Below are 18104 nucleotides of genomic sequence, written 5' to 3'. Positions count from 1 at the left end.
CACTCATTTGACTAGCATGCAGTACAGGAGTTACCTTAACTGAACGTTGCAGTGGTCGAAAAAGTGACTCTAACTCTACGACAACGGGCCTCGTGTGTCGCCCTCTTTCTTGATCTGTATGCTGTTCGTTTTATAAACAAACTTATAGGACTGCGAGGACGCTCTCATGTGTATTGTTTAATATCAAGTTTTATTACTATGCTGATGGATTATTTTTGCTCACATTCCAATACTGCGCTATCAAGTTCATCAGGTTCGATGTTGAATCGTTGCTTTCGCGGGTGCTCTTACATTTGCGTGGATTCGCACACGCGAGACTGCGAATAGGCGAGCGAAGGTCACTGGCCTGCCGGAGGCACGGCCTGGAAACGAGAAATTTGATGCGACCCTCAAACGGTTTGTAAATTGGAAAAGTCCTGGAGTCCGTTCCCTAGGTTTTTTGCCCTCGAAGCCAGAGTTTTCGAAATCCCGATTTGAAATTAAGGGAGCAAGTAGCTGAAAGGATTCCGGGGAGAAAAGTCCCCTCGAGTTTTTCCCTCCGACGCGCCGTTCCTGAGATACGAGATGATTCGTCAGCCGACCAATCCGGCGCGACGCTCGCCACGCCCACTCGCTCTCACGAGCGCGCCGCATTGGCCGGCGCTTCTTATTCGACATCTCGCAAACCGTGCGTCCGAGAGGAAAACCGCTGAGGACTTTTCTCTTCGGAATTACTCGACCCAGCGACCCCCAGAACTCCGAAGGAAATTCCCGCCCTCCCGGACACCCTGTATCGCCGCCCGCGTCTCCACAGTCGAAGCGGCGAGGAGACTCTCTCGAGAAACGATGCATGAACGAGCGAAATAGCGTAGGTGCTCGCTCGCTGCTGGCCTCAAGAGATCCGACCGCCGATGACATCATCGCGGGCCTCTCTTTGCCTCGGGAATTATTCCCCCGGCAAAGAAGCATGGCTCCGAGACGTCGCCGAGAACTCTGGGAAACGATCGAGCCACGATCTCCAACATCACGAATTATTACACCCGACAGCATCTCGTGCGCAAACGTACCACATTTTTCCTTTCGTTTGCTCCACCGTGAACATTGCGAATGCTCCCCAATGGAAAAAGCACCCTTAAAAACGTTCCGTCTTAACACGAGTCGACTCTCTATTTTTGTCTCCTCATTCGCCACCGTTTTTTTACAATTCGAAGAGCCCGAGCGGAGGGCGAATTCCACCAAAAGATAATTTCGCACAAATTTTTCGAGACGTTACCAAATAAATGGCCTCCCAACACTAACAAACTCGATTTTCCAAAAAAATTTTCATTTCCGACTCCCACAACGCCAGCAAACACGACGCTTACGATCTCGCCTCCTCCCCCCTCTTTATTTTTACTCATAACGCTTCGTACTCTCTGAGCGTCATCGAACGTCATCGATCTTCCGACCTCGAACGTTGATATTCTTCATAAATATAACTCGCGTGTATAACACGCAGTCGCTAATCGGAGAACCTCGACCCACGATCTCAACGTACCTCTGCTCACAAGAACATTCGTTTTTTCTCCTTTTTTTTCATCTCAACTTCCATATAAATCGATTTCTTTGAAGATGACGCTTCTTTTCTCTCTCAATTCTCCTACTCTTTTTATTTCGAGCACGTTGAACCCAACTCGTTCGTAGAGCCCCTCACTATAATGGTGGCGAATACTATACGGAGATACTCGTTACTTATCTAGTCGCGTGGAGACTTCAATACCGCTCGAATCGGCACAAACGCGATCCTTCTCCTCCCGCTGCCTCTCTTGCTGCCCCGGGCACATCGAATTCTCCACTGATCGAGCTCGCCGCCATCTTTCGTATTCCTTCACCGTCTCCTTCTCTTTTCTTCTCCACGAGACTTTCCAGCTCGATCGCGCTTCGTCTCTCGGGATTATTCTTTTTAACGAGCTTCGTTATTTTTCGCGACGTTTTTTTTCGTCCGTTGATTTTCTACATTTTTTTCGAGGGAATTGAAAATCTGGTTTTTTTTCTCGTGTCGTTGATTCTGGAAAATAAGATTTCGGTGATACTTGGAAAAAAAAAATGGGGCAGCTCGCTTTTTTGGCGGAGTCGTGAGCGCCGTTTTATTGAACTTCCATTGGGATTTTGGCCCGCTCCACAAAAACTCCGTGGCCGAGTCTCCCGACGGACGGAATTTGCGGGGCAGGCCATTCGACGCGCACCGTCCGATACTCGTCAAACGTGCGATTTGCGTGCACGAGCGCACTCGAATTCGCTCGGAATCGAAATTCTTCATACGAGGATATTCAGCGGGAAAAATAAATCGAAATTTGTCCAAATAGTTCGCAGGCTTTTCAAGATTCGTTTTTTCCTCGACATTTTGTAAAAATCTTGATATTTATGGAAAATAATAAATGATAAAGATTCAGGGGAAATTCTCAGTCTTATCTTTTCGGTCGTAAAATCGAAGGAAAAAAATTTGCATGAAAAAGTTGATAAAAAGAAGAAAAAAAACGTTCCAATGGAAATAAAAATTGAGGGAGAATTTCGTTCCGTAAAAGAACTTTTTTATTTACTTATCTCGAGGCGAGTCGAGAAGAAGAGAATCGTTAATGGAAGTCGGCGAGCTGTGGGATAAAAGTGTCGGATGATTTTATTCATCCTGCAGATTAGCGGCGAGATTTGGATGCATGGAAAAAAAGAATTTTTCATTAACAGACACCGACACATCCGGATGAAAAACGAAAATGAATTTTTTTCGGTGGTTTTAGAGGCGCGAAGCTCCCCAACAATTCGGGGATCGTTACGAGTTCGTTTGGGAAAGAGAAGACTTGTTTTTAGATTGCCCCCCCCCCCCCCCCCCCCCCACGCACTTATATCACGGAGCGACCGCTGACCGCGATACGAATGGAGATGGATTTGTCTAACTGGTTCGAAAATCTTGGAGGTATGATCATAAATTTTCCACCTTTTCAAACGAAGCCACAGGCATAACGTTTCAATGCCTCTTAGAGAGGAGAAAAGAATAAAAAAAAAAAAAAAAAACGACGCTCTCGCGGCCAAATGCCGAAGCACAAAAAATCGTGACCGATGAATTTCGTAACGTGCAATCGTCGTTTTTTCGTCGTCGATCTTCCGACCGCAATTACTTGCTCGTTAATCGTGCCTTCCCAATTGCAACAGAGAGAATGATTCGAGAGGTTAGGAGAAAAAAAATGACGATTGTTTTCCTCCCTGATATGGTTAACGCCATCGATCGTTTTTCCATTTCGAGGAAAACTTAAACCGACGCGAATTCAACGGCGAAGTTCTCATTAATTTGAACCCGCCGTAGGCCCGTGTTTGGAATGCGAGAGAAAAAATGTACTAGAGAAAAAAAAACGAAGTGGGCGAAGAGAAGAAAAAAAGGATTTCTCGGGCTATTGATGTGGTCCGTCCGTGCACCGGCTTTCGGCCTCCGTGGAACTGAGCTGTAGGGCTTCCAAATATCCCACCTGACTGCTAGTACAGACCTGCTCTTTCCCCTTCCTCTACATTGTTGGCGCTGGTGTAGTAAATCCGAGCGTGAATTCCCCTCGAATATCATGAATCTTTGTGTATCGGCTTACCTTGCAGTTTTTTAGTCTCCCCGAATTTTCGTTTTTTCACTCAACTTATCGCACCGAAGTTAAAATTCCGAGCATCGAAATTCACTTGTGCATTCGCAAACGACCGTTCGGGCATCGAGCTCAAACGGAAATCATAGAAACTTAGAAAGTGAATTCCAATGGCGTTCGAGATTCGCGGTCGATTGAAATTTTTGAGGTTATCCATTGTCGAACTTTTACACTCGACGAGAAAATAAATCGAAGAAATTCGGCTTTCTTCAAGATTAAATGGTTTTCTTAGTGGGATTTGTGTGAAAAAATGGTTCGAGGTGAATTTTCGTAACGATAAAAATCATCTCTGTCATTGTGTCGTGGTTTCTGAGCATTTGGACAATAAGAAATAATAATTGGCGCTATAACTATTGCGAAAGTAATTAAAGTTATAAAAGTTGGGAAGGCAGGTAAGAAAGAAAATGAAAAAAAAGGTCTGAAAGAATGACACGGAGTGGAAAGCTCGTTTTCGTCGGCACCCTAACCGTCGAAATCTGCCCCTCGGTGTGCGAGACCGCGGGATGGCGGGATTGCGGCCTCGAAGGGGGCGAGACATCCATAAACTGTAGTTCGAAGAGCGGGGCGCTGCGGACACTGGAATGAAGAAGGAGGAGGGGCAGAGCAGAGGAAGGAGAAGCAGACGAATGAGAACGAGAGAAGAAGAAAAAGGTTCTTTTAAAAACAGCGGCGCGAGAGAGACCCGGGCAGGTGCGAACCGATTTCTATGGTCCCCGCTTGGCAACGGTCCCGAAAAATCCGGTGCGTTCTTTCTTTCTTCCATTCTCCCTATTTTTCTGTCCCTTTTCTTTTTTTGCCGTATCTCTTCCTCCCTCTCACTCTCTCCCGTTCCTTATTCCTTCTTCCTCGCTCTTTATACGTTCGCATTACGAAGACGAGATTCCAACCGCCGAAACGCCGCCCTTTTGCCTTCGCAAAGATTTCTCCGGGGACGTAATTTTTTCTCGTTTGAGAACTTCCCTTCGAATTTGTTCAAGTGTCGTCAATATCTTGCAATTCCGAGCCTCTCTTGCAGCAGTCTGACAATTACGGTCGACGAATCAATAATCGATTTGTGGCTCGGGTGCCAAAAAAAAATTGGACTTAAGGTAAACAACGAATTTGACCATTTTTTTTACGAGATGAAAGGCAGAAAAATATCGTTGTGAAAAATGATGGAAAAGGTGAGTGTGAAAAGATCGAGGAAACGACGACCCAAGGACGATGCACGTCCGCCGGAAGTCGAAGGGCGAGGAGACATTGCTTCAAGGTTGCGATGCATCACGTGATGAATTCGGATTTGGCTACAATAAAATTAGTGGGCCTCTAAAAATATAGTGGCATGCTCATTCATTCGGTAAACTTTCAAATTAACGAGAAACATTTGACAAGGGAAATAAAGAATCCTCGTACAGTTTGCTTCCTGGATTCATGACAGATTCGCTCGATCCAAAGTGAGAAAAGAAAACGGCGGTTGAACGTAAAATATTTTTCGAACCGAAAACGACAATTTTGTTCCATTTTCGTAAACCGTCTCGACCTTTACCGAAAGCACGACGAACGAGCGTCATTTTGAGCGAAAAAGTGTCCGTTACTCGCGAAAGCCACATAATTCGACAACAATCCAAAAAAAATATAGGCGATTACAAAACTTTAGCAACTTGCCGAGACGAGCTGCGAGTAAATCCTCAAATTTCAGTTACTTCAGCTCCGAACGATTAAAAGCTCGTATCGACTCTCATATGACCTTTGCAAAGGTCGAAATTCTAAGAACAATAACACTCGCGACTCGATGTCGATCGACTTGGCGATCCGCCTCCCCCCCTTCGCGCCGCTTCTTTTCTAACGTTGAAAAATGCTCTTTAATACGAAGAAGCGAGCCAACGGTTTCGCAGGTATCGAGGAATTTTCAAAAATATCGTTTTTCATGCTCGTAAGGATTAGAGTGAGTCACACGAGTCACACGACTCGCGGTCGTCGACGACGCGAAACCACGAGGTCCCCTCCCGATCGTGTATTTCTCGACTTTTTCTTTCCCATTCGCTGGTTCTCTGTCTTTCTGTCTCACTCAGGGAGGTCTGACCTTCGGCAGTTCCGTGTGCGTTCCCGTGGTTTGCCAAACGATCCGATGGCTTCGTACGGGTATATTATTATGGCGTAGGGTTCCCGCTTCGTTCTAAACGCGGTTCCTGATACGCATGCGAAATTTTCATTCACCCAACGATCACGTATCGGAGAGAGGGGACTTTTTATTTCGTAGTATGAAACACTCGCACACGGCTTTATTTAAAGGAAAAAATCATAATAATTTCACATTCCCCGACGAAATATATAAATATGCTCAAGAGGGGAGTGCGCGATACCAAAATTCGTCTCGCCTTTCAAGCATGCTGGAAAATTATATCGAAAATGCAGTACCGAGCTCAACTTTATGCACACAGATTCTACAGTCACGTCCAGAAGGAGTCAAAACAACGACCAATTTTTTTCGACCAATAATAATTCGATCGACGGACTGTTTCTGACGCAACGAGTTTGACTCGGCAGTCGCTAGAATGCGCTGCGAAGTGGCGGGTTCGGTCGTTCGTAATCGCTCCAAGTTAGGTTAGGTTCGAAGCACACTATAATAGAATGATTTTATTTCACTAGTTTTGAATCTCACTGTATACAGGAGAGAACACGAGTTTTTTTGTGGTCATGCCTCGGAGAATCGGCGAGAAATTCTTTTTCGGCAAAGCGAATTCGTTTTCGGTTCTCTCCCCTCGCGCTCCTGCTCGCACGCACACGCCTAAAAACCCGCCGCGTAACGCGCACACACGTTGGGAAAACGAAGAGGACAAGAGGAGGGTAAAATAGGAGGCTTGACCGAGGAGAAACCTAAAGAAACGAGGAAAGCGAGATTGTGTGTGCGTGTGTGTGTGTGTGGGGAGCGCACAATGGTCAAGCGAAGGAGGGAGCCAAGAAAACAAGAAGCGTAAGGAACCGGTGAGTCGAATATACGATCCCTCGTGTGTATAATTTTACGACTAAGAAAATTCACGAATAATGTAGAGAAAATGCAATTTGAAAAAGCGTCATCAATTCTGTGGCTTCCAAATTGAGGTAGGTTATGAACTAGTCAAAATCGACTGATATTTTCAGCTTTCCTTTACACCACGAATATCCTATTTTTTTTTTTACACAATATTGCTGAACCGCTACCGTCGAATGTTCCAGATTGAGCAATCTTCGAACTGTTTGAATGATCGACGTTGCAAATACCTCTCAAAATATGAGGTTATTAGGGGGGGAAGGAAAACGACTTTTACACTATTTCGAGGTAGGGTAACCCCAAAAGAATTAAGAATCGTTACGTTAGCTCTTACCCCCTCCCCCTGCCCTTGCAGCCGACTGGAATGCGACCGTTTTTTGTTACTTCTTTTCTCAGCGGGTCCCTTTTCCTACGCTATTTTGTGTTTTTTTCTTTTTTCACCTTTATATCTCGTCCTCACCGCTACATCACTTCGTGTATAATCCTCGTCTTTTTTCCTATATCGGGTGTCCGAAGAGCCGTTTTGATGAGAAAGTCGTCCAATGCGGTTGCTCCTTCGTCCCTGTCAATGAAAATTTTCGTATCGAGTCCTCGAAAAAGGATTCAGAATTATTCGAACACAGCCTTTCATAGCGAGTGATTTTCCGTAGAAACGAAACCGTTGAGGATTACCTGAATCTTCATGAGTCACCATTTCAGAATAAAACCCGACTCGGTAACAGTTCGAAGGCTTCGGATGGGCTTTTTCGTATCGAAATGGCCTGAAGATTGAAGCAGCATTGAATATCCGTTGGAAAGGAAAGTGGATTTTTCTGTTCTGTCAAATTTTTGCGACCCCCTGTACATAAGCGAACGCATACGCAAACCCATGGTGAATATCTATATTTGTGTGTGTGTGTGTGTGTGTGTGTTTAGCTGACGAGTTCTCTCGCAGCCTCCTCTCGTGGGCTCTCAGGTAATCTGGCTTCGTCCCTGTGCGTCCGGTCGAACAGCCTCGACCGTTCTTCTCGTACCGCGAGAGACTCGGTGGGGCGGGTCGGGGGGGGGGGGGAGGCGTGGAGCCATGGAGATCGCGAATAAGAGAGAGGGAGAGAGAAAAAGAAGGATCCAGAAGCGAGGTAAAGCGAGACGACGGCGTCTCGCGACGGGCCCGAGGCCCTACGGCGGCTAGTAACTGAAATTAAGGGTAGGGGGAGAGAGAGGGGCTCGAAGTACCGATCGAGCCTAAAGGAGAGCTCGCTTTATGAGCTTTATCTATTTATTCACGCGCTCAAGAATTTATGCATAAATGTGAGGAAATATGAGGGCGAAATTAAGGCATTTAGGGCCGCAATATTTTCGAAAGTTATGATCCTGGGGGATGCGCACACGCGTCAAGCTTCTCAAAGAACTATTAAATCTGAGATCGCTCATGTAGGCGCTTCAGTTCGCGAAAAAGTCGTTCCGGGGCACAAAGTTCAAATGAAATAGTCAAAATTTACGTGAAAATCACTCCAAGCAGAGCAGACTGTCAAAGTTTTTGGTTAGAACTTGAAAATTTGTTGACGGAATTTAAAATGAATCTCGGAGACGGGAAAGGTGGAAAGTTTGTAGGCGCAATGCGGGATGAAAGCTTGGAAAGGCGGGACGAGTAAGAAATTGATCCCTCTCGGAGGTTTTGGAATCGAGCAGTGAAGGGAAGAATCGTGTGCGGGAGGCAAGCCTTTCGATGAGGAAGAGAAGAAAAAGGACGACGGAGAGGCGAAGAAATATCCGAAGAGCATAAAGGAAGAGAATAGGAGGAATACGAAGAAGAAGTAGAACGGGAGGACTGAGAAGGACAAGACGAAACGAACGAAGAGCCGTTCAGTGGGGAAGCGGGGTCGAGGGAGGGGGAGAGAATTATAACGAAGCTTTGCTCGGATCCGAGGCCTCGATGACGTCACGAGCGTCGTGTTCGAACGGGCCAATAGGCGACGCGCTTCGACGACGAGAGCTCGAAAATGCGGAGAGGGGAGAGCCACGAGGGGGACAGCGCGAAAGGTGTGCGTGACCCCGGTATCGAATGAGCCGGGGCGCGGGGCCAGTTTCTCAGTGAGTGCGGTAGTAATCTCATCTACGGCCGCGCGGAACCCGTCACTACTCTATTCCCCAGGTGTAAACCTCTGTGCTTTTGCCATCGCCCGAACCACCATCATCCCACTATTTTCCATCAAATTTCAAAACTTTATTCTCGACGTTATTGTACTTCGACATCGTTTCCTGAAACTTTTTTTTCCACATTTCGACCGAATATTCTCAACGAATGCCGATGAAACGAACGACGACGATCACAAGTACACGGCGTTATTATTTTCGAGCGCCAAGGGAACGCGAAGTTTTTCTTCTCGCCCGAAAACCAAGACTACTGAATCTCCGCCTCGAACCAGGTACGTTCTTTCGCAATTTTTTCTTTTACACGTTTCTGAGAACCAAAGGTATTTTGTTCAAAATTACCGTATGCGCGTAAGGAGAGCTCGTACAATGGCACTCGAGTCGAGGGAATTGCGCGGGAGAATTTTCTTACCTCCTGTGCGTTATGTATCCACGTACACGTTGCACTGTGCGATCCGATTTTCAAAACATCTCGCTCAGTTTGAAATTTTCGTTCATTTTTCCTCCAGCTAAAAAATAATCAAAATTCATTTGTTCCAAGGCCACTTGAAAGCTGCTCAAATGTAAGAACAGCCGCAGTAGCAAAATCGTTTGTAAATTATTTTCGAGATAAATTCATAGCAGATCGATAGAGCTCCGACCTACAAATTTTATGAGAAAAAACCCGAGCGTTCAGTCCCCCGTTCGCCCTCGACCTTCGACGATCGGTCTGTGCCCCCTTCGCCCCGTATACGAGGTGTTTCTTCCGGCGTTAGAAAAAAATGAAAGAAAAGAAAAAACTCGCGCGCCTCGATAGGATTAAGTTCCCACGTACGAACCGGAAAAGCCTCGCTAAACACACTCGCACACGAAATCACAATTCACAGGCGCACGGGCGGCCACGTACACGTTTCATCTACGCGTAAGAGTGTTTTATACGATAAAGTACGTAACGAAGTATCTAACGTAGCGCGTCGTACTTTCCACCAGAGATCGTACGTCGTCGCCACGCTTCGGTGTCCATCTTACCATTTTTAGCGTGCGAATTTCCACAGGCTCTCATAGCAACAGATTATACGTGTACGTGTGTTCATTCGCGTGTGCGATTATTGGTGCGTGCGTGCGTGCGTGCGTGTGTGTGTTTGGCAGCGTACGGTTTTGTCCCGAGACGCGGCACGGGGAAAGGCAAAAAGACATCGGCGCGGTGTGGCGGGAGGCGGAAAGGCGCGCGGAGCGATGGCGGCGCGGGGCGAGAGGGGGGGGGGGGCGCTGCTCGTATGCCGCACGTATTTGCGCGCCAACGCGGGCGCGCATGGAAATCTTGAGCGTCAACGGCCACGTTCTTCGTGCTTGGAATTTCCTTAATGTTTCAAACATTTCGCCTCGACTCTCCTCCTCCCTCGAACAATTTCTCGCTTATATTTAAATATTTCATTAACTTTCCTATTTTCGTTTACGTAAATTTTCAAACGGCTCCGGACTCGTACTTTTCGCCTTTTTTCTGCGGTCCCAACATTTTTCGGACCGCTCATCAGTCTTCGGCGCCAAATGTCCGCCATTTCGGAAGCTTCGGGTTCCGCAAAATGGCCGGGACTTGCGGGACGCCCACGTGGACAGCTCGAACGAACACACAAGTCGAAAATCTAACCTTTTTCGACCTTTTCTTCAACCTCGGTCGACGCGAATAAAGCAATGGGAAATGGTCCCGCCGTGCGAGGCTCGACGACGATTTCGTGAGACGAAATATTCCACTAAAACCCAACACTAACTTGCGCCAATCGATTGAGCATTTTTCTTTCGATTTACCAATCGAAAAGGAGAAGAAAAATTATTGAATTGCAGGTTCGAACTTACCGTGCAAATTCAGTAACGGAGAATAAATAATCCACATGTGACGACACGTTGTTCGAGATAAATTTAATTGTTTTCACCGGCTCTCTCGCTCCCTCTCCGTCCCCCTTGTCCCCCACCCCCTTTCTCGTCTATCTCAAGTCGAAGATAACCGACGTCGAATGTTCCTTTGTTCCCGCATATCGGTGTATCTCGAAAAGGAAAAATTTGACGTCGCGACAGTTGGACGTTCGCACATAAAATTCTAATGAACTTTCGCCCGTAAATCATTCGTTCAAACTCGAAGGAGAGGACAAATAAAATTTCTCACAAGCCGCGCGTTATTATCGGTGACATTTTATTTCTCAAACGGACTAGAAATTTTGACACTTGTGTGGCTTTATCCGCGCTTTATGCTGATAGCGCAAGGTCACCGGGCGTGACGATTATCTCTCGAGGCTTTTCAGAGTCCCTCGCACAAATACTTTTCGAAATTTTCAAAACAGATAATCGCGTGTGCGAGTGTGTGCGTCGACCGCCACCGAAGCGTTCCTCACTTTCGTGGGGCTTTCGCAGAGCCGAAAAGTACGCGGCACAAGTCGCTCCGACGACTCGTGCGAGGTGCGATCAAAATATTTTTCAAATTTACTCAACTCGAGCCGACTTTTCCAAGATGAAAAACAAACGCCAGGGAGCCTTGGGAAAGAAAATTTGCGAATGAATTATTCGGTGCGGAGAAGCCGCAACGCGCTTGCCGCTGCCTCGCTCATCGCGACGACCCCCCGCCTGCTGTTGGGCCAACTCGTCTGTAAATGCTCTTCGGTACATTCTTATCGTTTTTATCGCAACTTAAACTCTATTCCGACTCGAGTTATCACTCGCGAACGCATTGTATTAGCGACGCTTCGTTCCATCGATGCTTAGGTAGATTTCTTCAGGAGTATTGTAAAGCGTGAGAATAAATGAGCGAGATGAATTGAAAAATGGGGGAAATGACGCTGAAGTTTCCAACGTTGGAGTCCAACGAAATGATGGAAAAAAACTCTCCAATAATTCCAGTAATTCTCCTATTTTGTTCCCTGCCAAATTTGCGACTCGTAGTTTTCCAAGCAGTACCAACGATTCGTGAAATAAAAAATTGGTGAATTACAAACGTTTTTTTTCGTTCATTTCGTTGGACTCCAACGTTGGAAACTTCAGCGTCGTTGGGGGAAAAGGGTTTTCGAAAAACAGTAGTTTCGTTTGTTCGTTAGGTTCGAACAAAAAAAGAGGCCTGGTGACACTTTCGATCGACAGAAACTTGCGTAAAAACGGTCGATCAGTGGACAAAGAGTGAAAGGAAATACAAGAATTCCGACGATTTCGATTTTCATCTATTTCTACGTGAATTCAATGGAAAATCCTCGAACAAGATGGAATTGAAGGCTTTCCAGTCCTTCCTCGAACGCGGGGAACTTTATCGCGTCATTTTGGCTCGCAGACGTCAAGAAAATCCGCCAGAATTTGAAAAGGCCGTACACCTTCCAAAATCGTACTAAGATCGCGCGATAAATCGAAGAGTCAATAAAAACGTGGCACCACGCGGGTTTTCCCTCGTTCTCTCGCCCCTCATGAAACTCATTATTCCCGAAACGCGTCACGAGTCACTCTGTTCAAACACGGCGACGGTTTACGAGCAGAATTATTCTAACTCGTCGTGCAAACGGGCCAATTATCGTGCTCGAAATTCCACGTCGATTCTGACGATGAAAATAAAGGTCTCCGACTTTCGCAGCGTGACAAAAAGTGTTCGGCTCTTCGGTTGCGCCCGAATTCGTAGGATTATCGGCAAATTCGATTTTAACGATGAGCAAATGTTCGAAAAATCGAGGAGGGTTTTATAAATTTGGTCGTTCCATCGATTCGCTATAAATTCCGGTGACATTTCGCTGGCTCAGCGCAGAAAGATCCGGCTGGGTCTTCTCCCGGATGAGAGCTGGACAAACTGCCGCTTTATCGTATTTCTCCATGACGCTGAAGTTTCCAACGTTGGACTCCAACGAAATGATCGAAAAAAAACTCTCCAATAATTCCAGTAATTCTCCTATTTTGTTCCCTGCCAAATTTGCGATTCGTAGTTTTTCAAGCTGCACCAACGATTCGTGAAATAAAAAATTGGTGAATTACAAACGTTTTTTTTCGTTCATTTCGTTGGACTCCAACGTTGGAAACTTCAGCGTCGTTATTTCTCCGCGTATTTATGAGCTGCTTTCTGGTTCGCTACTTTTTTCATTGTTCATGCATTCGCTTTCGAGTCCAGGGCTTGACGTTTTTTCCCCATTTTTTGTTCTCATCAGAAGATATTACACGTCAATGATTATTGAGATAATGAAAGGCAGAATCGCTTCGCGGAGATCGTCGTCAGACGACGATGTTTTTTATCGAAAGAGACAAATGTAACCGGGCGTTTTTTCGCGAACCTTTTTTTTCGCTGTCAACATAAAAATGGATTGAAAAAAAAGTACGACAGAGAAGCCAAAAGCAATTAATTTTCATTCGGTTTATTCGAATATTCATTAGTATCCAACCAGTTCTTGTTTTTTTTTCTATGCAGAATTTCATTCGAGAGATAAACAGGGGCTAAATTTTGTCGAATTTTTATTTAAATTTTCGGATCGAGCCCTGCCTCGGTAGGAAAACAAAAAACGACGAATGGGCGTGCTAACTTCGAAAAGAGCGAGTAATCGCGATCATTGCGTTTTCAGAGAGTAAAGTGACGTCCGAGGAAGAGAGAGGAATCGAGCATGACGTTGAAGTTTGCAACGTTGGAGTCCAACGAAATGATGTAAAAAAAAACTCTCCAATAATTCGAGTAATTCTCCAATTTTCTTCCCTCCCGAATTTGCAAACTCGTGGTTTTTCAACCAACACCGATGCTTCGTGAAATAAATCGGTGAATTACGAGTGTTTTTTTCCTTCATTTCGTTGGACTCCAACGTTGCAAACTTCAGCGTCGTAATCGAGCTCAACCATTAACGTCCTCATGATTCTCATTTTTAAGATAATTTCCATTCAAAGAATCGAGTCAATCCCATGAATCATGAAACCTGATTCACTCTCAGGCTTTTTTCCTCGAGTATCTCTCGATCAAGCATCATCGGTGACGTTTGGCGTGCTCAAATCTTCGAAAGCATGTTTTTTCAACGCGTGCTCGTGGTTCTGGACATGGAAAAAACGTCGATTTTCACATCCGGTTTTTTTGCCAGATTTCTCGAATTATCGTTGTCTCAACTTTTTTTTCCTTCAATTTATTCCTCGTATTACGAGATTTGCGTCACGAATCTCCAATATTTAGTGACAGTAATTATCATTCCTGTGCTGACCAAGCATGGGCATGATTTTGCCATGAAAAATTGTTGATCCGAAGGCATCGAATGGAAAGACAATTTCCGCGGGACTGAACAACGTCGCATGACTTTTCGAAGCCGTTTACAAACAATGTCGAGATTTCACGTTTCAACCTTCGGCCCAACTTTGTTGTGGCAAATTGATGAAAATCATGGGTCACTTCTGTGATCGACAGAGAGCCAGGAACCCGGTGGGTCTATATTTCGAAATTTCGGAGAAGCCTTAGGCGTGTTTATTCCGAGAACTGCTCCGAGATCACTTTTATAGAAGCGGTAGGTTCGCTGAACAAAAAAAGTTTTACGGTCATCGAAGAAGGGCGAGGGAGAGAGAAAATATTTTCTTCCTTACGTAGGTACGTCGTGAGAGCGATGCTTAAGGATTTAACGAGCGAGGAGAGTGTCCCTTTTGAAATTTCGCTCGAATACTCCGCCAACCGTTAGGCTAAACGATCTCCGATACAAAAAGGGGTTAGGGAGGACTCGAAAGATTTCCGGGAACGAAGCAAAAGCCTCTCCAGGTAAATTTTATACCTGCGGTAATTTGAAGTACGCCACCGCCTCCCGAGTTTCCGTCCGTCATCGAAGTTCCCCGAAGCAGTTAACCGAGCCCTCGAAACTCGAGTTTTTCGGGATAAAAAGTCCGACATTCTCCCAAATTTCGTAATATTTTCCTCAAACTAAAATTCACTTTGATTTCGGAGTCCGAGCGCGCTTCGGAACCAAAGTCGCGTTTACGAGGCGGCGAGAGATCCACAACTTTCTCCAAATACGTACGTCGCCGTTCGGTCTCGTTACGAAACGCGCCTCGGTAAATATACGTGCAGACGCGATGAAAAGCCCGTGTTCGCAAGCGTAAGGCCGCTGTCAGTCGTGGGGAACCGCGACCCAGTAAGCCAGCCCGTTGTCCGGTTCCAGAGAGCCCGAGCCGTGCACACATGTGCAAATTGTGCGTGTAATAAATAAAAAACGATGGAGAAATATCTGGTGGAAAGTAAGGTAACAAAGCCTCGGTCGGTCGAATGTTTGAAAGTAAAAGTGCTGTAGTAACCGTTAATTGAAAGTATCTGGGGAGCTGGGTGCTCCACGCGCGTTACAATAACGGATATAAATCAAATTTATCGACGCGGTGAGTCGAGTTCCCAGCATTTTTTCAGCGTGACGAATATACGCCAGAAATTCTCGGATCAGTAATTCCCGAGTGGAGACTCGTGACAGCGATAATTGAGCAGTTTGAAGATTCGGTTGCAAATCGCGCCGGTAAACTCGGGACGTTTAATTAACGCGACCGTGTTTTTCGTATCCTTTTTTTCGTTGGAGTGATTTTTCGAAAAGTTGCTGCATTCGCCGTTGTATCGGGTCGCCGACTCTTTTTCGTGACGTGGAAGTGTGCTGGAAGCAATCCCTCGAGTGTGTCCCCTCCGATGAAACTCCCGACGAAAAGTCTCCCGATAAGAGAGGTCAGGATGACACGTGTGTTGACAATTCCAACTTCGGCTTGTCCGCGCCGCCGGGAGGGGGCGCTTCGCCGTATCTTTATTTATTCGTAGTTTCGCTGCAGAGATAGCGACCTCAACTGTTTTTCCTTATCCGCGGGGACCTTGCCCATTGGCAGTAACGAATCGTTCGAAATTTTTAAATCGTGGCCATTCTCTCTGCGAATTAACGTCACGAAGATATCGAACGATGATTTTCGAGACGGTAATACTCGAATAAATGATACATGGAACGATTATTTTATTTAAATCTTCAGGGAATGTATCACGTTGAACGGATTCAAGAACAAATGTGTAACAAAGGATAATATTGAGTTACCGGAATAACGAGAATTGTCATCAGTCGATATACAAATATAAACGAGCGTCGAAGAAACTCGCGGGCTAAACGGAAAGAAAAAAGAAAGAAAGGAAGAGAGAGAAAGAGAGAGAGAGAGAACTTGTTCCGTTGTGCGTGTCTTATATCGTACACAGGCGCTCGACTTTCACTTTCAAATGTCAACGGTTGTGTCTCACTTTTCGTGCTCACCCCAACAACCCCGCATATCAATCAATTTCTCTCGTATATTTGCGCACATATACGTACAGCAGAATCTTTGTGTACGAGCTCATAAATGTGTAGAATGTATCTCCGAACGTACGTAGAGACACGAGACCGGTGTGTATCCGACAAAGGGAGCCGTTGTATAAACGTTTCGTATTCTCTCGTGTTCCAGGTGTGCCACGTGGAAAAAAAGGAGCAGTGAAGAACGACCTCGTGTTTTGTAACACTCTTGGCGAGAGGGACGTCCGTCGAAAGCAACGAAAAAACCGCTGTACATTCGGGAATAGATGTTCGGCCTCAAATCGAGAACTGAAAAAAAAAAGACACTGGAGAGTCTCGCAGAGAACAATTTCGCAGCGAATACCAGCCAACGGACGAGATACACGGAGGGGGAATGCGGAGAGGCGATTATACGACGTTTCGATGTCAAATTCTCTATCGGAAGTTCTAGGAAATTCGAGCTGAATTTATTTAGGATCTTTGAAATGTACCGAAAATCGCGGTGTCGAAAATTGGAATATTTCGTTTGAAAATGTTGGTGGAATCGTTGAAATTAACGAACTCGTGATCCCCACCGAGTCAGGCGATTCGTTTCAGTCGCGATTGGGCTTCGAAGATGGAATTTTCGGAGCCGTTACGTCGTCGGACTCTCTGGAAGGGGAAAAGGAGACTCGGGGTACAAGAAGAGGATCTTGGCGCGGACATTTTCTTTGGTTATCTAGCTGTATGAGTATTATTCGACATCATAAAGCTAGGTTACCGGAGTTAAGCTCCTCGCCATATCAACTGCCAGGGATCAAGACTCCGTCGATTCGATAGAGCTTCAGAGGAAAACTGCACGTTTATCAGCGCTATTAATCGTCGGGAAGTTGCCGAAATTCAACAGTTTCTCAGATAATTCATTATTTTTATAATTATCGAGGAATCTAAAGAGATAAAATAAAATATAAATACGATGAATCTCTTGAATTAGATCCCAGAATAAAATATCGCAATTTCTATAAACGTATGCAAGAAAAGTTAGATTCAACGCTAGATATGACCGAAGAATTCCGTTCTATGCTGGTATGATAAGAATTCGGAATAATTAAGCGACTGCGATGAAAAAGGAGGATGAATTAATTCAGATCAATTAACGAGTTCCTGTGTGTGTTCTCAATTGTTGCGCCCCCGACTTCCCCCGAATCTTCTATTTTTCTCGCTTCCTTTTTTTTCATTCTTCCAGGTGAGGACCCGATGCGTGACGAACAGACGTACGTTTCCCACAATAAAGAGAGGAACGTCTTAGTTACGTTTACCAAGTTGCAACCTCTGCGAGCCAACGGGTCACACTATGAATATGCAACCGAAGGGTTATTGTGGAAACGAGACCAAGACTTTCGTCCCTTCACGCTGGGTTAACTGGGAAAAACCCCGGGAGATTAGAGACCCGTGAATCCTTTGAGGAATTAAACTTCTTTTATACTCGATACAACGACGTTCACGAGAGCAGCTGCTACATTTTGCTGTTCTTCGGGGACCCAAAATAGGCTCAATTTTAGTCATTTTTCTGTGTCGATACAGACAACTGCGAATTCTTAGAGATAAGTTGTTGATGACAAATGGAAAAGAAAAAAAATCGACCCGTCTGATGACGAAAAACGAATAGGATATTCTCGACTTTGAAGGAAATTTGTCAGACAGTTTGATGACAAGCTTTTGAATATGGGTACTAAATATTATTGTAATGAGTTTTGTTTTGCATGCCTCGTAATAAAGTGTTGTTTTTTTTAATTTGCTCTACGCTTATGATTTCATTCATTTTCCTTCGATCCCTGTTCCTAGATGAAGAGTATTAATTAAGTTATAAATATCATTAGATTTCCATATTATCAAGTCATCTAGCAGCACTCAACTGTTTTTGTAATGGTTAAATGCACACCGTTTAAGGAAGTTGAGGCTGTACAGTCATTTTTTTTACCCAAAAGTGATGACGACCTGTACCTTTCAAAAGTTAGGCCAGTTTACAGTTTGGCAATGTTGCATACACTTTAAAGAAAATTTGGGGGAAAAAAGACGAAAAACTGGTGAAAGCTCAGTCGAAAACACGAA

General features: G+C 45.2%; 1 long non-coding RNA gene across 1 annotated transcript; it reads left to right on the top strand.

Annotated features, from left to right (window-relative positions):
* The first annotated feature begins 8744 nt into the window (after positions 1 to 8744).
* LOC122414490 (uncharacterized) lies at positions 8745 to 17786 on the top strand. The gene is made up of 2 exons (XR_006261772.1): positions 8745 to 9056; positions 16186 to 17786. It is a non-coding gene; the product is annotated as an uncharacterized lncRNA (long non-coding RNA).
* Positions 17787 to 18104: the final 318 nt, after the last annotated feature.

Source organism: Venturia canescens, chromosome 8 (genome assembly GCF_019457755.1).
Source record: "Venturia canescens isolate UGA chromosome 8, ASM1945775v1, whole genome shotgun sequence".
In the NCBI taxonomy this organism is placed as follows: Eukaryota; Metazoa; Arthropoda; class Insecta; order Hymenoptera; family Ichneumonidae; genus Venturia; species Venturia canescens.
The sequence above is the reverse complement of the archived record's forward strand: the minus strand, read 5'-3'. Positions and strand labels throughout refer to the sequence as shown.